This window comes from Protopterus annectens, chromosome 4.part0 (assembly GCF_019279795.1).
Source record: "Protopterus annectens isolate FY-2018-M chromosome 4.part0, PAN1.0, whole genome shotgun sequence".
In the NCBI taxonomy this organism is placed as follows: Eukaryota; Metazoa; Chordata; order Ceratodontiformes; family Protopteridae; genus Protopterus; species Protopterus annectens.
The window spans coordinates 1,796,871,459-1,796,896,601 of record NC_056733.1 but is presented as its reverse complement, the minus strand read 5'-3'; the positions used below and the strand labels follow the sequence as shown (position 1 = coordinate 1,796,896,601).

Genomic DNA, 25,143 nt, shown 5'->3' with positions numbered 1-25,143 from the left:
GGAGGGTTGATTCATAGTATAACAGCAATTGTTTGGTAAGTATACCAGTTTAGTAAAATGTACCAAAATATATTATTTGGATGCTATGAAGATGAATATGACCATAATATACTTAGAGGTGAAAAAAAAGCATTTACTATGTTCTTATAAACTGACTACATAATTAATAAGTTAAACTCATTTGTATTTCTGCACATGGATGCTCAGTGAAAATTCACTACAAGTTAAGAATCAGTATGGATCAAGTGCAGACCCAGTGCTAAATGGGGACAAAGGCAGATTCCCACCACTCTTCATTGCCTAATGCTCAGGAGGACTGCTGACCTGTCATCCCAGTTATACTCATTCAAGATTCATTCACTCTCTGATACAAGCTTAGTCTATTCAGATTCACGGAGAGGATCCACAGTCTACCCCAAAAAGACGTAGACATAAAGCATAAGCAAATTAGTTTTTGAATGGAGCTGTAGTCCATCACAGAGCGCATACACACACACACACACACACACACACACACACACACACACACACACACACACACACACACACACACACACAAACATTTCCCGTGCATATACATGCAACTTACATATGGGTGATTTGAAAATATCATCAATCCAACTGTTTGCATGTCTATAAGGTACATGAGAAAACTGCATGTTTTGGCAAATTAAGGTTAGAATGTACATGCATGTGTTTTTTTGTTATGCTTAATTTTTTACAATGTTTATAAAAATTGGAGCTTTTCTCCTCAGGTCTCCACTGAAAAAAGTCATCTGCCCAGTTGGACTAACCCGGTCAACAAATGTTAAAATAAAATAAATAAAAAATAAATACATACTGTATATAAATTTACAGCAGGACCAGCTGGTGACTTCAAAGCAAGGTGGGTGTTGCATGCACAAGATGAAAGGGTGGGTATAAATGAGGAAAGGGTCTAGTTTGAGCAAATTTACATTTTTAAATAGTCAGTCATATACAAATGCATATAGGTAGCTGTCTTGTTTTCAACACATACAAGTGCATCAAACCCTTTGGTGTCCCTCCCCCAATTTGCCACAATGCCACTGTGGCAAATATGTGTTTAAATAAACAAAAGCAAAAAATACTGGCTAAGGCAATTTCAGCTTTTGCCCAAATATAAAACTTAAAGGTAACAACACGTCTACCCCCAATAACCACAATGGTGCTTGGGACAAGATGATATTTTACTGACCAAATACAAGAAATACTACACCAGTGTAACACACTTAAGCTTATTTTTAGCAGTAATCAAATACAGAAATCACTGTGATAATACGATTGCACTGTCCGTGACAATATACTTCAATATGTATCTAGCTATAACACCTAAAGGCTACACAGTGTGAGAAATCTCTGCCCCCCTCAATGACCAATGGTATTTGAACAGCAGACAAGTCTTAGTGACCAAATGCAAGAAGTAGTGCCTATAGTAATGTATTTCAGCTTGGGTTCAACAATAGCTCTTAAGCGCTGTCTATCACAACATCATTGTTTCCCACAACAATGCACAAATGTAGTATACCTTTCAACCCCCCCTAAAAACTACAGTGTGGATAACAGGCATCTAAATTACTGACCAGTGCTAAGATATACTACCATATTAGTTGTTTCAGCTTGTTTCTAGCAATAATGTTTAAAGGTTGCACTTCACCCCCCAACCACAACTGCAGTGGAGAGAAAAAGAGGCCATATATGACAGTTTAAATGCTAAATGATTGTCCATACTGATGTATTTCATCTTGTTTTATTTATTTTATCTTTATTTATTTGTCAACCTGTAATTCACTGGCCATGAGTGCTTATTTTTGGGGTTATACTTTGCACTATCTATCTAAATAACTTGTTAGGAGTCACACATTAAGCACATGGAGGCTGAAGGATTCTAACCTAGACAGGACAGCATAATAAAATTCATTAGCAATTCAAAGTCTTTATCCTTTGTTTTAAACTGAAAAACTTGTTTCCAATAATTTGGTACAAAATATTGACCCCCCCCCTAAAAAAAATAGTAGAATATCTTACTAACAACATGCCAGATAACAGGATGAATAGCAATACATTTTAGCTTCTTCCAGCAATATACACACAATGGCAAAAATTCCTCATCCTTTAATACTACAATGGCACCACCAGGCACAACAGGCATGTCTGACTACCCAAATGCAAGAAGTATTAACCTATAGAACTGTATTTCAGCTTCTGTTCAGCAGTAATACATAATGAACATAATCACCCTCCCACCCCCATTTACCTGAATTGTACCTGAAGAGATTTAAACAAAGCAACACAGTAGGTGATTGTTATACCTAGAAACAGATTGGCATTATTGTTCTTTTATATTTCTAATTGTGATAGATTTCAGTTGTACAACTGTAACAGCTAACCACTATCTGGAATGTCTGCCTACACTTTACATATTTTTTTTTAATTTGCATGTCAGAGGAAGGCATGATCCTGCATGAACTGGTTAGCCAAGCTTGTTAACCAATCAGGCAAGAACACTTCAGCAAGTGTAGTTGAGGGGTCAAACATGGGTGTCACCAGCACATACACTTTTCCAGTCGCTTCACCTTGCAACCCATTTTGGCTTCCATTGACACATGTATAATTATGGTGGAAGAAGGTAAATCATCATCATCCTCATCATCAACTCTCTTTTACCCTATTTTCTACATGGGATCGGGGTGACATGCCAACTGTTGCCATGACTCTCCTACCCTCTTCAACATTCATGCCTGACTGTCATTGGTCTTCTCTCACACAATTCATCCACTTCTTTGCTGGATTTCCTTGCTTCTTCTTAATTTTTTCCTGTCTATCCCAAATCTTCTCTACCAGATTGTCTTCTGCTTTAGTCCACATGTGTCTGAACCTGTGATCTCTTTGACCTTTTCTGCAATTGGAGCTACATTGGCTTCTGTTCTTATGTCCCCATTTCTTTGTCTGTCTCATATTGTGCATCCTACCACCTATGGCAGGCCCTTCATCTCCATCACCTCTACCTTCCTCAACTGTTAAGCCTTTACTGCCCAGGTTTCTGTTCCATATAGTAATACTGCTTGCAGCACTGTTTTGTGTACCTTACTTTTCAGCTTCTTTGACATTTTTCTGTCATAGACTACAACTGGCACTCTGTGCCAGTTGACTTCAGCCCTTTTGATTCTAGATTTTATCTCCTCATTCAGACTTCCCTTCTCCTCAACCACCCCTCTCAGATGCCTGAAGCTGTTACCCTGTTGCAGTATTTTCCTATCAATCTCACTTCTCAACTTATTCTGATTTCTCCAGTTTTCTACCATTACAGCTGTCTTACAGCAGCAAATGGGGAAACCAGAAAAAGCTGAGAATGTGGGAGAAGGAAAATCGAATTTTAATTACTGACTGATGATGCTGCAGTCCTGCAATCATTCAAGCACTTTTTTATCACAATTCACAATTGCACACTTATGCTCATTCCATGTGTTATCAATACTGAGGATTCAGCAGTGACAGCAAGTTACAAAAAACGGCTGAATGAAACACTATAGGTAAAAAAGATAGATGGATGCTGCAGTCCAAGCAGGCACTAGTACCAGAACCACCCTGGTTTACAGCACCACTGGAGAAACACCTAGTCATACAACTGACAGCAGGCCCAGAGTTTTGATGCTGACAATGCTAAAATAATAAAGATTCTTAATCTGAAGAATCATCTAATTATGAATTTGTTTAATGTTTAATAACAAATAGAATTAATGGTTTATTAAAACCACTGCAGGGCCAAAGGTGGGAAATATAAATTCATATCACAATTAGTACTATATTAAAGAAGAAAACAAGCAAGATGCAACATTAGAACAATTCGCAGTAGAAGGTAAAACAGAAAAGCAGGTACACATTGAATTACTGCACTCTGGAGACATCACAGAAAACATGGAAGGGATACAGAAAAAAGCAGTTAAACAGTGCAAGACCTACAACATGATACTTGATATAGCCTAGATAACGTTTGCCTGATAATGCTAAGGATTTAACTCTGCAGGAAATAACAGTGCAGGAGCAGACTGTGATCTCATACCTCAAATATGTTTAAAAACAAATGTGATGCAGTAGTGAAGGAAAACTCAGCATGGACACATGTGGTACTAAAGTGTGCACAAACACTTGAGCAAAAGATAATTAAACACTGGCTACAACAACACTGAGAATGAAGAATATTAATTCCCACAAAACTGAGTTTAAAAAGTAAAGTTATACTAAAGAAGATAAGCCTCAAGCCAGGGTACAAGTGAAACTAGGGAGATAATTATGTACTGCAAAGCTAATACTTTATCAGAAGAAACAGGCCACATTTTCCAGCTGCTATATTCAAATGTCTGCCAAGCTCCCACTAAGTGTCTCAGGTCACAGCATTATCTGACTGAGGGTGGGAGGGTACCCCAAATGGCCATACTTAGAATGGACCAAGTATGGTCATGTCCCTTAAACTTGCTTCCATCTTTTACAACAGTACTGCACCATTTGACTGAGATCTCAATCAGCAATCTGACTGGCTACAAGTATGAGCAAGAGGTGGAATTTGTTCTGCAATCAGAAGCTGTGACACAACAGTCTAGAGTATAGAGTATTTTTATCAAGCCTGTGTCCATCTTGTTTTTATTAGGTACTCCTGTTTCCTCTCAGCGCTAAAAGACGTGCTGTGGGAAAATGGCATTCCTCCATAATCGACATAGGTGCACATGGAGTCTGTGTGTGCTCAGAGGCACAGCTTGGGTGAGGTGAAGGGGGCATTGCTCCAGGTGCAAAGGGTTAAGGGGCACAATCAGCAGATCCTGACTGGTTTCAGTGCATTACCAACATTCAGAAATTAATTTGCAGTCAGAACTGAAGGGCTATAGTACTTTGTGTATGGAATAAACTGTAAAAGCTGCTTGGTTCAATCAGATAAGAACTACTCAAACCTTAAACTCAATGAAACACTTTTTAAAATCCTTCTTTGCAGAGGGAAACTCCCCTGTGTTGTTCATATGTGGGAATTTCCTTGCAATATCCTCTTAGCTCACTCACTCACTCTCTTTCTATAGATATATACACATATATCTATATATATATAATATATATATATATATATATATATATATATATATATATATATATATATATAAAATAAAAAATATATATATATATTATATTGGGGGTTGGGAGAGTGGCCTAATGGTTAAAGTGTTTGCCTTACAAACACAAGGTGCAGGGTTTGAATCTCACTAGGGATAATTGGCTAGGCTTAAAATGGCTCACAAGGGCAGTTAGCGTAGTACTAGTCTATGAACCTATAAACCTATATATAGAGAGAGACATGTAGATATATATAGATACACTCACACACACACACACACACACACACACACACACACACACACACACACACACACACACACACACACACTAACTCTGCAGTCAGAAATTGTGAAGAAAAGTAAAATTCTAAAGTATAGGAATCACTGCCAGCACACATAAGCTGCAGCAGTAGGGACTTCCTACAAAAAAACAGCACTCTGGAAAATCAGCATGAGAGAACTGAACTTGAGCAGTTAGAACCTAGTCAACTTTATGTTCAACAAGCAACAGGGAAGCTGTTCAGAGATGCACTGTATACCAACTGTGCAGAAGTTTTAGGAAAATACCTGCAAATGCAATCTAATTCTCGCAAAACTAAAACCCCATCTGAATGGCATGGGTCATCAAAATTAGCTAACAGTATTTATTGTCATCATTTGATGATATATAGAAAGGCTCTATGTAGTCAGATAATGTTGCATTTTCTTCCAATATCTGTCATGACTGTGCATATTGTGATGTCACATGCCATGCTAGGCAGTTATTCCTTGTGTTATCTTATGTGACAAATACATTGATATTCTGAGATCCACCCCTCCCAAAAGACCCTGACCACACATGTTTCCTTATCCTCAGCTTCAGAAGAGATCTGACATATGACTAAAGGAGTTTTTCAGCACATTTACTTCCTCCTAAGATATGAACAGCTTGTAAGATAAAGATGTCTGGTCAATGGCCTACTGCCGGATGCTTACTGTCTCTGTCATTTTTAATTTCTCCAAGTCTTTTGGGTTTCTAATACCATGACGGGAATGGACCCCATTCCTAAGTCAAAGTACAATTAAAGTTCATGAAATTAGTATAGTTTCACTCCTTGACATTGGCCAAAAGTGCTCTTCGCAGCACCCGCAATGTGCCCAGTAATTACTCCTGCAATTTGTATGGTGTTACTTGAATAGGTGACATATCTAAATACAACTGTAAATTCTTTTTTATAAGACTAGTTGCTCCTACTACTATTGGAACTGTCTGTTTATCTTTCTTCCACATGGCTCTCGTTTCTGCCTGCAGATCAAGGTATTTTCTGACTTTGTATCTCTCTGTATGCAAGACACTATAGTCACTAGGTGTGGCAATTTCATTGATCAATGCTACTTTTGTCTTCTTTTCTTGGACCACTATATCCAGTTTTCTAGCATCTGTCTTTTGAACTGTTGGTATTGGGTGATCCCATGTGATATAAACTTCATTTCCTATGTGGCTCGTGTTTCCAGTGTTTTTCAGCCACTTCAGTACACAATATCCAGTGTCTTCAGTATACAGTCCCTCTGCCATTAGTGTGGCTTAAAGTCTCGGCACAGTGGGTATGGCAATGTACATTCACAATTTACTGTACAACACAACAACTTGGCAGTCACACTAGAGCAGGTAGTGCTCTAATCACAAATATGTTTTTTTTTTAAATTGTGACCTTAACTCAGGCTGCTTTATGTGCAAAGCCTCCCTTCCTGCTAACTTATCTTCCTAGCACAAGGGATTAACCCAGTGATCTCCTGTACCATACCAGTGAAGCAGTAATCAAAGGCAATCAAGTTCACATTCATGAAGGGTAACATGACAATTAGATTACTGAATGTTGTCACACACTATATAGCTCAGCAACAGGGTGTGGCATTGACAGAAGTTATGTGAAGGCATGAAGCCTGATTATGCAGAGAGCTTCATATGGAGATGTGTCAGTCACCTTCTGAAGGACAATTATGGTCTTTAGATTTCCCAAATCAACACAGCCAAGTACCTTGTAAGCCATCATCACTGCTCTGTTGCAATGCATTGTCTAGTCCTTCTCAGGAATGAAACATCCGAGTCAATTTCCATCTCTGCTTTATCCAAGAAGGGTTCAGCAACGTCATAAAATTTTTTTTATACCTTTTAACAAAATGTACTTTGATACTGAAACCCAAATTCTGTTTGTCTCACCAATAAGCACATCCATAAAGGTTATTCTATAGCACAATTCCTTTGTTTCTACCCATCCACTATCCATGCTGTCATCTTAAAGTAGTATCAAGAGGGAGAACACATATTGTGAAATACCAACACCCAAATCATGACCCTTCTTTGCCTCTTACACAGCCACAAAAAATACCCCATATGTTGGTCCCACCCCATTTCTTTGCACTTTCTGAGTAATATGGCACATGGGATTTACAGTGGTAAAGACCATGCTGAACACGACCATATGATATTATTTAACCACATTTCTAGTGACTATGTCATAATACTTCCTCAGAATCAATTAATATTACTGCCCATCCAAGAAGCCATGTTGATTCGGTTCCTCATACCCATTAATCCTAAGGTACTCCACCAAACTGCATTCAGGAGTTTTCATTACTTTAGCCAGTTCTCAAGTCAGATTTAATTGTATGTTGTTTGTAGCTCCCCTTCTGAATATCCTCAATGAAATGATGTGGATACTCTACAAAAGGGCCTTACAGAAACAGATGCTTGGTGCCAGAGCCATGGGCTCAAGCACAATACGAAGAAATGTACAGTTATCCCCTTTGGGAAAAAAACATTTACCCATGAATTACCACATAGGTGGCAGTACACTAAACACCGAAAGTGTGATAAGAGACTTAGGAACACAAGTGGGCAGTGGTCTCACCTTCGATAACCACATTGCCACAACAGTCAGGAAATCCTTCTATGTGGCATACCTCATCACTAAGGGCTTTTCATCCAAAAAAAGGAGGTCATTGTCCCACTGTACTCATCCCTCATTAGACCCATTATAGGATACAACGCCCCGTTTGGTATGTACCTCTCAAGACATCTGCAACAACTGGAAAGGCCGCAGAAATACCTCACTAAAAGAATCACAGGCCTAAAGCAGATGCCCTATGCTGACCGCCTTAAAAAACTCCAGCTATACTCTGTTGCATATCGTCTACTCAGAGGTGATCTCTGCTTAACATACAAGGCCATGTCAAATCCAGAGCTGTTGGACATGCTACACTTAAAAAATCCCAATCCCTCAGAGCCACATGCTCCAGGGATCTAAACCTTGTCATCACAATAAACAAAACATGCTGGAGGGATAGGTTCCTGACCCAGAAACTCCCCAGACTCTGGAATAGACTGACCATACATGTCAAGCAGAGCGCCTCGTTGGCCCTCTTCAAAAGGAACTGTTAGAAAAATATGTATTAGTAATATTCATGCTTAGTGCATTCGAGGTTTAAAAGGGTTAATACATTTATTCTGTTCACACTGCATGAATCTGCACAAGCTACTAGAGACATTCCAATCCTGTTATGTCACGAAAATATGCGCAGCTATGATCTGCTTATGCTTTGGAAATTAACAGGAAAGCATTTGATTTCTGCTAATGTCATGAAAATAATAATAAGTGTTTCATTTCTACTAATGTCATGAGACTTAACAAAGAGTTATTGATTTCCTGCTTATGCCATGAGAAAGTACACAGCTGCTGAAGCTATTGATAATGAAAACAAAGGCTGCTTGAAAGTATAAACCGTAGTCAGCATTACTTGTACCTAAGCTAGAAATGTACCTTGAATATAGGTAAAATGTAACACATATATATTAGAACTGCACAATTGAAGAATAGAAAGTTTGTAGTGGGCTAAAAATAAGCCCCAAGGCCAGGTTGTTTTTCTCAAATGTTTTTGTAAATCAACAATAATCCAGTCATGTCAGCAGGAAATCCATGTTACACATAGTGAGTTTTAAATCTGAACATGTCAGCAGGAAATCTAAGTAACATTTTCTGTAGAGTAATACAGAAAGCTGTGTCTAACTACGACAACAATAGAAAAGTAACATTTCATAGAATTGTATAAAAGTAGCATACTGCTCACTAGTAATTTAGACAAATCCTGTATTTGCATGCTTTGTCTTCTTGCAGCAAGTAATAAAGGGTGCCATACTTGAACCTTACATAAATTGGTCTTTGAAGTTTTTTCCTTTGACAGATTGGTCCTTCAGACCGGAACCCTCTCTTCACCTCGGATCAGATGGGCCAGGTGGTTGAAACCGTACGGGGAAGAAACCAAATCGGTTCTTCATATTTGAAAAGCCCTCTGACTGAATTGTCATACAAAAGGCCAGCCACTTTCTGATCTGCGACTGAAGGATGGGTCTCCGCGAATCAGGTGATCAATCACGTAGGCTCAGGTAAGGTGAATCTACTTTTTGCTGTTTTCTGTTTTAGATCAGGGACTAGATTTGTATTGTTTTTGTCAAGACTGTATTTTACAAGTCAGGGACAGAAAAGATTACTGTCTTGTCATAGATCAGGAGAAACAGAATAGGTAGGTAGTCATTCTGAAGAGACTATAACAAAATCCGTGGTACCACGTTAAAAATAAGAGAAGTTGCATAACGATCAAAAGGGTAGAACAAAATGGGTAATAATTGCACAAAAAGAACCCAAAATCTGCCGTTAACTGAAGATGCAAAATACATGCAGTCGCAGCGCGCTGACAACATTAAATATTATTCAAAATGGGTTAATAAATATGAATTCAATGGAAAATTAGAAAAATCCTCGCTTATCAAACTTGTCAAACAGCTCAAAACCGATTCCAAAGGTCGGGTAAAAAAGCAACGCAAATTAGGAATTCCTCAGGCACACAGGTGGATTGAGGAAGTAAACCATAGGGAACAAAAAGAACAACAATTCAAAAACAATGTTTTTAGATAAGGAGGACAATAACTTAGTAATAGCATCAGCACCTCTGCCTCCCTTACCAGAATATGAAGCAAGTGAACAGGTTAGTCCACCCCCACGATATCCTGTTGACACTGAAAATAGAGACATTATAAAAGTAAAACCGTTTATTAGAGATCCCATGGGGACCAGGTCTCGAACACGGGCAGGTAACTCAAATGAAGGCATTGAGTTATATCAAATGGTTAAGAATTCAGGATCTATGAGTGAAGAAGAAATATGTCCACTTTTAGAAGTACCTAATCCTCAGGCAGGACAAGACAGTCAGGACCCAACTATTTTAGTGTATAGACCCTGGACTCCGGAAGATATCCGGAAAGCCACTGAGGGAATTCCCCATCCAAAAGTTAATTTTAGAATGTTCTCAGAAGATTTACAAGGAATGAGGCTGAGTTATAACTTAAATGGAGAAGAGGTAGAAAAAGTAGTTAGACAAATTGTGGGACCAGATTGGCACATGATTAGTGGCAACTGGAATCCCCATGACGCTGCACACAGGCCCCTCCCACATAGCAGCGCAGAACTAGACAACAGAGTAAAAGGTCTCACAGACCGCATCTCTGAAAAATGGAAGCCTAGGGCAGACTGGACTTGCATTAATCAATGCATCCAACAAGAAGGTGAAACTATTGACCGGTATTATGCCAGATTATTAGAATGTTTTAATAACCACTGTGGAATGCAGGTTCCTGAAGATCAAACACAAGATTCCCCATATGAACAGCAGTTAAAGAATGCATTCTTAAAAGGCAGTATTGCACCCATAAGCAGTTTTATTACAAAACACATGGTAGACCATCGTAAAAGTAGGTTACAATCATTACTTGAATATGCTAGGCATGCCGAAAGGCATTTTAATAGCAAAAAGAAAAAGAAAGCTCAAGTATTTTCTGTAGAAGATGGAGCAGAAGTTTATGTAGTACAGTCCGGGAAAAAGGGCAAGAAAAATGCACAGGGAAACAAACAATCTGATCAGTGATCAGAAGACTTTGAAGGGCGAAAGAAAAGGGGTGAATGTATCAAATGCGGTAAAAAGGGACACTTGGCAAAGGATTACAGGAAAAATAAGAAGGCAACCACGGAAGACAAGGAGGGTGAGGACTGACTATATGGTAGTCAGGAATCACTAGAAGGGGATAGCAGAGAAAGGACAAATGAGAATGTGACAGAGGGAGTAGAAGATGTGACAGAAGAAATAGAGGAAGTGCAAGAAGTTAGTGACAGTGAAGAAAATGAAATATTAGACCTAGCTTTATTGAGCCTAGAGCTCTATTTAGCAGACATGAAACCAGAAGTTACACTCTTGGTACAAGGGAGGGAAGTCAAATTCTTGTGTGACTCAGGGGCATCACGAACCCTGATACATCCCTCCAAACTACCAGAAAACACAGAGTCACCTGATTACATACTGGTAAAAGCAGCTAATGGACAGCTGTATCGGGAGCCCCTCTCCCATAACATTGCACTAACTGATCCTGTTTCAGGATTGACTCAGAAAAGCAAAATTGTTGTTTCTGCAAAATGCTCAGTAAACCTCTTGGGTAGAGTCCTTATGTAGCTATTTGGTATAGCAGTAGTCCCAACCATGCAGGGTATGGAAGCACAGCGACAAATTGATACCTTTGCAGTGCAATCAGAGGGTGAAATGTTTTATTGGTACAGCCAGGACTTGGTTACAACTGGTCCAGGGACTGTGACCGAAGAATTAATGAATATAGCCATCAGCAAGTTCCCCTCCCTTGACATTAATAGGCAACACTTGTTGCACTGTACCCTGTATTATTATAACACACCAGGACCTGATAAGGAATATGAGCAAGAATTGTTTAAAAATCATGCAAATAGATTTATATTACGTAATCTGTACTGGGACACAGAAGGGAACAGTGTAGCCAGCTGTTCATTGCCCCAGGAGTTCTTTACACTTTATAAATCTATTCGATTACCACGTTAGCTTAACTAAAAACAAAAACATAGAATGGGCAGACCTAGGAGAAAAAGTCACGAAATGGGAGAAACAGACAGAATTAGAACTGTCAGAACAGGGAATACAAATACAGAAGTTGAATTGGATAACTCAGACCCACCCAGCCGTACACTTGCAGTCTAGTAAGGACAGCTGATTAGCACTCCTATTAAAGGAGGAAGAGAATGCCTTACAGAATATAACAGAAACTCTCTGGTCAACAGGAAAGTCAGATGTAGGACTTATTCATACAGCGGGACCAGTAACTATCACACCAAAGTCAGCATTTAGACCACAGAAAAGACAGTATCCCTTAAGAAAAGATGCAGAGGCAGGAATAAAGTCTATTATAGCAGCCTTACTTAAAGGAGGGATACTAGTAGAATCTCCCGATTCACCATGTAACACACCCTTATTTCCTGTTAAAAAAGCAAATGGAGAATGGCGTATGGTCCAAGATTTACAAGCTGTAAATAACGCAGTAATACCAAGGGCACCTACGGTGCCAGACCCACACATCCTGTTGAATGATTTAAAACCTCAACAGAAGTATTTTTCTGTGGTAGACATCAGCAATGCGTTCTTTTCGATACTGTTACACCCTGACAGCCAGTATTGGTTTGCATTCACATTTTAGGGGAAAAGGTATACGTATACGCAACTACCACAGGGATATTGTGAAAGTCCAACAATATTCTCACAAGAAATAGCAAGCAACTTGGCGGGATTTACCCCACCAAGAGGCAATCAGATTTTACTTTATGTTGATGACATCTTGCTGGCGGCCCCCACCCAGCAAGATTGTAAAGAAGATACCATAGCGCTATTATGATTTTTAGCCGCTGAAGGACATAAGGTAAACAAAAATAAACTGCAGCTTTGGAAAAAACAAGTCAAATACCTAGGATATGTAATATCCAAGGAAGGTAGAACATTAGATGAGGACAAAAAGTAGCAAATTTGCAAGCACCAAAACCCACTACCAAGAAGGAAATGATGTCCTTCCTGGGTACAACTAATTTTTGCCGGAGTTGGATTCCAAACTATGCCTTGGAATCTGCACCTCTGACTGACCTGATATATAAAAAGCCTATGGCAGCACAGGATTTGTTACAATGGACACCAGAGGCAGAATCTGCTTTCTGCAAACTGAAACAGTTAATAGCGTCCTCATTAGTTCTATTTTTCTGTGGTAGACATCAGCAATGCGTTCTTTTCGATACCGATACACCCTGACAGCCAGTATTGGTTTGCATTCACATTTTAGGGGAAAAGGTATACGTATACGCAACTACCACAGGGATATTGTGAAAGTCCAACAATATTCTCACAAGAAATAGCAAGCAACTTGGCGGGATTTACCCCACCAAGAGGCAATCAGATTTTACTTTATGTTGATGACATCTTGCTGGCGGCCCCCACCCAGCAAGATTGTAAAGAAGATACCATAGCGCTATTATGATTTTTAGCCGCTGAAGGACATAAGGTAAACAAAAATAAACTGCAGCTTTGGAAAAAACAAGTCAAATACCTAGGATATGTAATATCCAAGGAAGGTAGAACATTAGATGAGGACAAAAAGTAGCAATTTTGCAAGCACCAAAACCCACTACCAAGAAGGAAATAATGTCCTTCCTGGGTACAACTAATTTTTGCCGGAGTTGGATTCCAAACTATGCCTTGGAATCTGCACCTCTGACTGACCTGATATATAAAAGCCTATGGCAGCACAGGATTTGTTACAATGGACACCAGAGGCAGAATCTGCTTTCTGCAAACTGAAACAGTTAATAGCGTCCTCATTAGTTCTAGGATTACCAAACTACCATAAACGTTTTTTCCAAACTGTAGATTGTAAGCAAGGTTATATGACATCAGTATTAACACAACAGCATGGGGACAAGCAACGCCCCATTGCTTACTATTCATCACAACTAGACCCAGTGGCATGGTCCTTACCCCACTGTGTACAAGCAGTAGTTGCAGCTGCAATGGCAGTACAGGCTTCAGCCTCAGTAGTTTTATTCCACCCTCTCACTTTGAGAGTGCCTCATGCAGTCGCAATTATTTTACTGCAAGAGAAGGTAGCATATCTTTCCCCTGCTAGGCATCTTTCCTGTATGACTATATTGTTGAGCCAACCTCACATGACAATTGAATGATGCACGACTTTGAACCCTTCTACCTTGCTCCCAGCCCCTGCAGATGACACACCACACCACTGCCTGCAGGTGATTGAGCAAAAGACACTACCTAGAAAAGATCTCACAGATGTCCCCTTGGATGATGCCGAGGTGACATACTACGTGGATGGTTCATGCAAAAGGGGTTCTGCAGGACAGAACCTAGTAAGATATGCAGTAGTTTCTAACACTGAGTTTATAGAAGCAAAACCTTTACCACACAACTTATCTGCACAGGCAGCAGAACTGATTGCCTTGACACGGGCATGTACTTTAGCAAAGGGTAAAAGTGTAAACATTTTTACTGACAGCCAGTACGCTTTTTCTACTGTACATGTTTTTGCGCAACAGTGGAAAAACTGAGGAATGATAACATCTACTGGCAAACCTATCAATCGTGCACAGTTTATTTTAGATCTTTTAGAATCTATTCAGTTACCTCAGAAAGTAGCTATTTGTAAATGTACAGCTCACACCAAGCAACAAGATAGGATTTCAAAAGGCAATGCGAGAGCTGATACAGCTGCAAAACAAGCAGCTTCAGAAGTATTTCTTTTAAATGAGGAACTACAACCCTCTGAGATTTTAGACTTAGAAATGTTAAAAACAATGCAGACACTCACTATGCAAGCTGAAAAACAAAGATGGGTAAAATGAGGAGCAATTCTCGAAAAGGGGCTGCACATCTCTAAAGAAGGGAAACCGATACTACCATCTAATTTGTTTAGATATGCAGCTTTGTTGAGCCATGGGCAGTGCCATGTCTCAACAGGGGGGATTTACAAACTACTCTAAAAAATTTTGTTTGATGTGTGAAATTTGTAACAAACATCATGCACAAGGGGCATTAAAGCCCAAGCAAGGGAGTTTCCCTATACCACCATATCCGTTTCACACTCTCTGTATGGATTTCATAGAATTGAACAAATGTGAAAATAAGAAGTATTGTCTTGTCATTGTAGATATGTTTTCCAGATGGGTGGAAGCCTTTCCAACCAAAAATCCAGATGCAACTACGGTGGCAAAAGTTCTTGTCAAAGAAATCATCCCTAGATTCGACATTCCGGAAAGGATCTACAGTGACAACGGTACACACTTTGTAAACCAAACCATACAGCAGTTAAGTAAGCATTTTGGTATTTCTTTAAAAAATCATTGTGCATACCATCCGCAATCTGCAGGGCTAGTTGAGAGGCATAATGGAATATTAAAGAATAAATTAAGAAAATTAATAGCTGAGACAGGAAAGAATTGGCTGTATTGTTTGCCCCTGGCACTGTTGAGCATGAGAACTGTTCTGACTGCAAAAGGATTGACTCCTTTCGAAAAACTGTTTGGAAGGGCTTATTATACACCCCAGTGGAAACTTCTCATGCCCGCAGACGAGAAAGCTGACTATACACTAGCTGAATACATAAGAAATTTGTTGAATTCTAAACATCTGTTACAGTCAAATTCTGTTTCAGATAAAGAACAAACCAAAACATCGGAAGTGGCAGTGATCCCAGGGGACTGGGTTTGGGTGAAAAATATAAAGAAGAAAAACTGGACATCACCAAGGTGGGAAGGTCCATACCAGGGGCTTCTTTTGACACCCACTGCAGTCAAGATAGCAGAGCGAGCCTCGTGGATCCACCTGACGCACTGCAAACTAGTTAAGAACTTTGAACTGGACAAAAATCTTACCTCTCCATCAGGGCCCTCAGCACAAAGCCTGGCTACAAAGGGGGATCAAATCAATAGGACTGATCCATCTCAACCCCAGTGAAGAAACCATCGGTGCTGAAGGTCCTATTAGGGCAGACAGTAAGATCACATGTCAAAAGCAAAAATGATAGAATCCAGAAAAATCCAAATAAAACCACTCGGAAGAGTCGGAAAAAACAGGAATGCAGAACAACAGTTTCCTCAGAAGTATTGCATAATCATCCTGTTGACTGTACTAGTGACAATAATCTTTTTGTTGTGGCCATTCCTTTTCCCAGCCACACAAACTGAACTGAATAAGCGTGGAGAGTTGCACGTAGAGTGGCACCCAAACTTCAACACTTACCAGGCAATCAAATGCTGAGACCTTCAATGTTTCAAATTGCTGGATTTGCACAGCTTTGCCAACAGCATACGGGGGGGGGGGGGTTATTGTTAACTTCAGTCCCCCTGGGAGCCAACAAGACCTGGGAAAATTTAGTCTATGATACATCAGATGTTACATCAGAAGATAAAGTAGCATTGCACTTGTCTGTTCGACAGAAAATGACTGTGTGTTTTTACAAAAATGATACAGTTCAGGTGGGTTGGAGCAATTGCAATGTGACTGTTCCCTATAGATGCTACAATAAAACTGATAACACAGGTTCCTATTGCAACACAAGCTATGATTCATTTTTTGAACTGATGCATAGGACAACTGATGAAGTAAGACATAACGCTGACCTCTATGAACAACTGATTATAGTTGACAAAAAAAGTTTCATCCAGAACCAGGACATAGCAAAGTTACTACCAAAGTAGAAGACTGTTATTTTGTATGTGGTAGGAAAGCATACAAGTGGTTACCTGAGAATTGGTCCGGCAGTTGTTATTTGGGGTACCTGGTTCCGGCCATACGACACACAGCAGTTTTGCCTCAGGGGAAATTCGAAATGTTCGACGAGAAATCAAGAAGCCTGTCAATCCAGTAGGGCAAATCAATGTGGGCTGGAAAAACCATCATGCTGTGAGCCTAGGGGAAAAATGGACTGTCGCATATGGACTTGGGTGATACCATCATCTCGTGGGCAGGTGTATTGCCAGCATATGGAGCAACAAAATCAATCCGGGAACTGAGAAAACTGTCTAAACTTCTCAAAATAATGAGCAATGCAACCTTTTCCACACTAGAATTGGTGACTGATGAACTGACTGCCATGAGAACTGTAGTGCTTCAAAACCGCATGGCTCTTGACTTCATCCTAGTGGCGAGAGGAGGTACTTGCGCTTTAATCCAAGAGGAGTGCTGTTCGTATATTCCTGACCACAAACATGAGATAGACAATCACCTTGAGGTAATTCAGCAAGTGTTGGCTATGACCAAACCAGGACCAAATCCATTGACGGACTTTTTCCACAGATTGTTTGGGGGGTGGGGCAGTATCCTGATGAACATCCTGATTGCCATCTGTGTAGGAATGATCCTACTGGTGGTATGTGTTTGCTGCTGCATCCCCTGCATAAAAAGACTGATTAAAGACTTTATAGACATGTCAGTTTCAGAAACCTTATACCAAGGTGCTGAACTTGAAGAATTGTTGAAAAATTAAAAATGCTTTCATAAGTTTAAACTGAATGACTCTCTTAACTGCAAATCCTGAGTAGGAAGAGGTTAGGGGAAGAAAAACTGTTTATGCTTATTTTGAAAGTAGAATAAAAGTATTAAAAGGGGGGAAATGTTAGAAAAATATGTATTAGTAATATACATGCTTAGTGCATCCGAGGTTTAAAAGGGTTAATACATTTATTCTGTTCACACTGCATGAATCTGCACAAGCTACTAGAGACATTCCAATCCTGTTATGTCATGAAAATATGCGCAGCTATGATCTGCTTATGCTTTGGAAATTAAAAGGAAAGCATTTGATTTCTGCTAATGTCATGAAAATAATAATAATAAGTGTTTCATTTCTACTAGTGTCATGAGACTTAACAAAGAGTTATTGATTTTCTGCTTATGCCATGAGAAAGTACACAGCTGATGAAGCTATTGATAATGAAAACAAAGGCTGCTTGAAAGTATAAACCGTAATCAGTATTACTTGTACCTAAGCTAGAAATGTACCTTGAATCTAGGTAAAATGTAACACATATATATTAGAACGGCACAATTGAAGAATAGAAAGTTTGTAGTGGGCTAAAAATAAGCCCCAAGGCCAGGTTGTTTTTCTCAAATGTTTTTGTAAATCAACAATAATCCAGTCATGTCAGCAGGAAATCCAAGTAACATATTCTATGTAACACATAGTGAGTTTTAAATCTGAACATGTCAGCAGGAAATCTAAGTAGCATGTTCTGTAGAGTAATACAGAAAGCTGTGTCTAACTATGTCAACCATAGAAAAGTAACATTTCATAGAACTGTATAAAAGTAGCATACTGCTCACTAGTAATTTAGACAAATCCTGTATCTGCATGTTTTGTCTCCTTGCTGCAAGTGATAAAGAGTGCCATACTTGAACCTTACGTGACTTGGTCTTTGAAGTTTTTTCCTTTGACAGGAACCTTGATGATTAGAAGAGAGAAAGGAAATTCACCCCGGGGATCACGTCAGTCACCCTACTAGACAGGAGTCCAGGGAAGTAAATAGTGTGGGAAGAAATAGCCAGGAAATTGTTATGGCTAGGCTTGTATAGGCCCTAGGGCCAATAGCCTAGTACCAACCTATGAAAGTTAGACTCCAAAAGTCAGTAATATTTCATTGGTGCATTTGCAAAGAGTTTCCTTCATGGGCAGGTAGCACATTCTTCCAACAGCTCCAAACACTTCCCACAAGATGCTATTTGGAAACTTGTTTGGGTCTTTAGGCCTTGTGTACAAATTAGTTTCTGCTGAAACCCAAGATTGAATCTGAGTTGGGAGAGAACTAGACTGAAGATCTAAATGTCCGTTATGCAATTTACAGCTTTGTTAGACAGATTCTTGAAGTCTGTCAGTATTGAAGGAAACATCCATTACAATTTTAGGACCCTCCACAGCCTGTATACAGAACAATATATCAGATCACATTATGATCACTGCACCTGCAAAAGATGTTGTAACCTCAAATAGCAAAAACACATCAATGATCATGTTTAATGTTAGATTTTAACATTTTTGATCTGTAGAAGATATCCAATATTTATTAGCCATTCTCTTTACACTCTCCAAATAATTCATTAACTCTATCTTTATCACTCTGCAAAATCATGAGCAATTCTGTTCCCTTCCTCACACCCAGCACATCTATCTTCTTAAACTAACACTTGAATTTCTTTTATTTTGCACCTAATTTCTTCCCTCAAGTATATACCCTAAATTTCCATAACATCCTGTCCTCACATTAGCCTGTTACAACCTCTACATTTTGTCTCCAGTCCAAGTCATATACATATCTGTGATGCTAGCATCATATACACTTACCAAGTAAGAAGTCTTGTGCTGATTCACCATCTGACATAGTCCAGCTTTTCACAGCCAGTAACCCCTATTCTTCTCCTAAATGTCCTTGTCTTTCGTCTCATGCGCTATTGTCCTATGTACATAGTTGCCATTCCATTAGAAAAGGGAGGTGAGGACTCCCAGCCTCTTAAGTTCTCTGCCCCTATGCCTACTATGTACAGTGAAAAAATCATCCCTCCTTGCTAAAGGACCAGTGGCTGACAAAGTTTTTCTCCACCAAAGTTTGTCCCCATATCACAGTTAATAACAACTAACCTCCAACAGAAAGATACAGGGCTTGCTGCCCTCCCTAATAATCTCAGCACCCACTTCTCTGCCATTTCCACATGGTCATTAAGAACCTCAAAACCTCCACCACATATAGTAATTGGTAGACAAGATTAATATTCTTAACTCTACTCTTAATACAATTGATTGGGCACTACTATACAACACATCCTTCCTCAGCCCTAGAAATTTTTACTGCTATCCCAACTCGGATATAAGATTCCCTATTCCCTTTAACACATACAAGATTAAGTGGACAAACATGCCCATGGCTAACTCAAGACATAAAAAATGATGAAAGAAAGGGATGCAGTTTAGAGAATCTGGAAACAAAACCCATACAATCTGCACAATACAAGCCTTAACTAGAGTAACCACCACACCACAACAGCAAAATACTTAATGAAAAACACAAGAAAGCAACAAGCAAACGTGATTTTTTCTGGAATGAGATAAAAAAGTTAAGTAATCATGTAATTATACCCAATCACTCATCATCGGCAACATCTGCTACTAATACTAACTTTGCAGAAACCTACAACTTTTTTAATAACATCGTCTGTCTAAAACATAAGTACCCAATTCCAAATGACAAAGAGAATTACCACAAATAACACCTTACATCTGTATCCTTTAGCAGAAAATGCTGCACCCTTTTTCTTTGACGCAACTTTCTCTAATGAATCTAAAAACCTATTGAAAATCCCGAATGCATAATCATCCAAATTTAGGAAACTCCATCTGACATTGAAGAGAAGAGGTGCCATTAAAATACCAGTAGCATTTACATTTACAACTACGCAATTCTAACCAACACCTCAAAGAACTACCAGTGATTACCTTACATCTCCATCCTTTTCTCTAACTGCAGTGCTCAATCCTCCAGATTTCAAGCACTCTATCATCATTCTCTTCTAAAAGTAGCCACTCTTTCACTTAAAAAAACTACCACCCCATAACCAATATTTGACCCATTTCTAAAATCTTTGCAAAACTTCTATATAAACAAATATTCAAACACTCAAACGGCTGTGGTCTACTGACAAGTAACACAGGTTTTGCAATGCCCTCAATACTGCAACATCTTTAACTACACACACTGACTCTATCCTTGCTAACATGAATAATGGCCTGACAGCTGCAGATATCTTTGTTGATATGACTCGCGTATTCAAGACAGTTGACCACAACATCCGCACACACAAGCTTAGAAAATTCACCTTTGATAATAATACAATAAATGGTTTCAAAACTACCTATCAAATAGAACTTTCCTGGTACATGTCAACAATCAATATCCTTAATTGGGATCTCAAAACAGGAGTTTCCCAAGGTTCAGTACTGGGACCACTACTCTTTTTCCCTCTTCATAAATAACCTAACCAACAAACTACCACAAATGTATGTTATAATTTATGCAGACAACATTTTACTTCTTGAAGACAAGGGAAGCCAAACAACAAAAAAAGCTTTATTGGTCTATGCTATTGGTAGCTTTCAGTAAGCTTCTAATTAACACTACTAAAACAAATACCATTATGCTCTTTGTCACTGCTCAGAAACTGTCAAACTCACCCACTCTCACAATTAAAGACATACAAGGCAAAAGTATTCCAAATTTCAGTGAATATAAATACCTTGATCTTACCCTCAACCCAGCATTATCTTTTACCTTACATGTAGATAATATCACACAAAAATCCCTAACTCAGCTCTAGCTTTGTTATAAGCTTACACATTTACTGTCCCCAACAACCAGAACTGCCATACCTAAGAATGTTCTCCTCCCAAAATATAATCCTTCCTAATAACAGTCACCCTACACACAAATAAATTCTTAGATTTACCCTTCTGGCAGAGTCATTTGATCTTAAAAAAAGAACAAAAATACCTTCCTGTACCTGAAAGAGTCTTATTCCTATTTACCTCCTTACTGTTCAAAAACAATATACTGCCCACGATTAAGAGGAACGTTGTTATTTAAAAACAGTCCTATCCCTTAAAGGGGAAAGCACCTTGGCTCTGGCCCATCTTTATTTCAAAACTACAGTAACAGACAAAGCATTCTCTAGATCTGGACTCACCACCTGGAATAAACTACCAACTGAACTTAAAGCTTTAGAGACAATGAATAAATTAAAAAAAACTCTATGCAGCCACCTATGAGATGAAGCCACATGTAATTACTTTGGAGGCAAAGGATAACACTGTTTAGAAAAAATTAGTATTGATGGAAGTATATAGTACAGATAGCAAACATCAAGCCTGTAAAATCTGTATTGTATATACAATTTCTTCTCTCATCTGAATGTATTCATTCTTTCATATTACCTTAAAAGGTAGTTTAACTGTTAATACTGTATAATCTGTATACATTTAAATTATTTTATAATCTCTGTATTTTTTATACTCTGTACAAACTTTAATTTGAAATGCTCTCTGAGCCAAGGCTGTGGATGAAAAGGGTCAGTAGAGCCCACTTCCCTGGCCAACAAATATCAAATAAATAAGTGAAAAGATAAATATGTAACTCAACCCCCCACACACACCAGCCTTGTACTATTCTATAAATCAAATGCTAAATTCTTTAATTCTGTTTGATATGGTTCAATCTGCATCTTGAAAGAGTAGAAGCTCAGAGAAAAGTTGTGCAAGTTGAACTTAACATAATAGTAGATGTTCAAATGATCACTGCTACAGTAGCTTTAGCTATATGGGTTATATCCTGCCAAAATTGTAAAAACTGGCCAGCTTTCAAAGCTTCAGGGCACCTTCCATATGCCCAAACTCTCGAGTGCTAAGCTGACTAAAAGACAACTTTGGGTGTGAAGCCCTTCAGAGCTTTCCTGCCAGCAGAGAGAGGGAGGTTGAGCTCTGAAAGGGCAAGGCTAGGAATAACAAAAATAAATGTCCATACCCTGACGTAAAAAACACACCAAAAACAAGAGGAATGGAAGGAGGGAGAAGCTACTGCAACAGTGATTATTCGAACAGCTATAATGTTATGGATATTTTAACTTACACAACTGTACTATGTTCTTCATATTGATAACTGCTACAGTAGCCTTAAGTGTATGAGTAGATTATCATAGCTAACTGTATTTTGGAGGTGGAAGGAGAAGGTTCCAGGAGTACCTGGAGAACAGTCCTAGAAAGCATGATCTAGACCTAGAGAAGGATTCCAGTTTAGCGTGCTTTGCAAAAGTATGTACAGAGAACCAAGTAGCAGCATCTAGAATACTTTTGAATCAAACCCTTTCCAAAAAGTCACAGAAAAGTCAAGGTTTTTGTAGAGCAGGCCTTGAACCTGCCTGTAATAGATTTGTCATGGTGAGTATAACAAGAGGTAATAACCTTAGACAACCATTTGGAAATAGTCTGTTTTGACACTGGCTGTCCTTTCTTCTTACATTCACAAGAAATGAAAAATTGATCCAATGATCTGAAAGATTTATTTCTGTCAAGATAGTATCTGAGTTATCTGTGGAATTTACAAGGTATGGAGTATCCTTTTTTCCTCATTTTTGAATTCAGGAAAGAAAATAGGGAGATGGATAGTTTAGCTTAAAGTAAACTTGGATACCACTTTAAGCATAAAAGAAGGATTAGTTCTCAAAGAAACCATGTCCTTGTGGAAATGAGGTAGGGTTGACTCACCATAAGAACTTGAAACTCAGGAACCCTTCTTGCAGAGGTCAGAGCAATCAGTAAAACTGCTTTCCATGTTAAGAACCTCAAATTAGCCAGATTACCTGGTTCAAATGGAGCAAGTGTTAGTTTTTCTAACAAAACCCCTTTTAAGAACATTTTGACAAGCTACTGCCTTGAAACAGGAGGATATGTGGGCAGACATACTGAACTGGCTGATAATGAAACATGACAAAGGAATAAGAAAGGCCAAAGGATAATAACTCACAGAAATATTGTAAATCCAGTGAACAACTAGCCCTGGTTGGGTGCTGGTTATATTTTTGGCACCAACTAGGTAAACCTTTTCCCTTTGCTAATATATCATTTTCTAGTATCAGGCTTTCTTGCCTCAATTATTACCTGCTGCATGTCCTCAGAAAACAGGTGCATAAAGGAATTAAGACTCCATCATCCAGGCAGTCAGTTGAAGATGGTTGATGACAGTATGCATCAAACACCCTTGTTCTTGTGTGAGGAATTCCATTATGCAAAGAAGATTGTAGTAACTATCCCTAGCCATTTCCAAAAGAAAGGAAAACCACGGTTGCCTGGGCCAGAAGAGAGTCACCACAATAATCTTGGGGGATTCCTTCTGAATCTTCAAAAGAACCCTGGATATTAGTGGCAAGGCTGGAAAAGCATACAGGAACCCTCCTGTCCAAAGAAAAAGCATCTGTCTTCCAGGCTTTCTTGGAGTCCTGGAACAGAATTTTGTTAGTTTATTGTTCTGAGAGTGGGCAAAGAAGTATACTTGAGGAACTCCTCACAGATGGATCAAATCTTGGAAGACCCCCTGGATTCAGATCCGTTCATGAGGGACTGCCCTGGTCCTGCTCAGTTTGTCTGCCATGCAATTTTGCTGTGATGGAATGTAGGATCCCTGTAGAGTGAGATTGTGAAGTGAAGCTATATCCCATGCTAACATGGCTAGTTTGAAAAGGGTGTACAACCTGGCACCCTCTTGCTTGTTGATGTACTACATCACTGTGGTAGTCTCTGTAGCCACTTGAAGAGGTCCCAGGGGACCAAAGATGGTTCAGAGAATTGAATACCTTGATCAGGGAAAGCATTTCCTTGATATTTATGAGCTTGCATTTAACCTTTGTGTCTCACATCCCCTGCACTTTTATCTCTCCTGAAACTGCCCACAAGCAAAGTCTGAAGCATCTGTGGTGAATAACTACTTTGGAGCAGGGAGTGAAAAGGGGAAACCTTGACTTAACAATATATGTTGTCTCCATCATGTGATTTCTCTTCTTTCAAATGCCAGTACTGGGATGAAAATATAAAAGGCATTGATGCCTGCACCAAAGAGTTTTCAGATACCACTGTAGCTTTCTCATGTGAAGCATTGCCAAGGGTATCATAAGAATCATAGATGCCATGAGACTCAAAATCCTGTGGTATTCTGTGACAAGTCTGAGTGAAAAATCTTAGAAATAGATCTAAATAAAGATCTATTTTTTTTCCTGTGGAAGAAAAACTCTTTGAACTGAGGTGTCTAGTTAACATCCAAGGAACATGATCCTGTGTGAGGAAATCAAGAAAGACTTTAGAATGTTTTCTTGGAATCGCAGCTTGTGCAAGAGATCTCTCACCCAATACAGTGAGACTCCTAACATTTTGAAAAAGACTTTACATAGACAAGCAAGTTGTCTAAATATAGAAAAATGTGTATCTCCTGTAGCACACAATAAGCTATAACTGGAGCTAGACACTTTATGAACCCTCTTGCTGCAGTAGATAGTC

General features: G+C 39.0%; 1 protein-coding gene across 1 annotated transcript in view; it reads right to left on the bottom strand.

The window, feature by feature from the left end:
- LOC122800026 (LON peptidase N-terminal domain and RING finger protein 1-like) overlaps positions 1-25,143 on the bottom strand; it is a 770,380-nt gene that overhangs the window by 321,333 nt on the left and 423,904 nt on the right. The gene's annotated exons all lie outside the window — the stretch shown is intronic.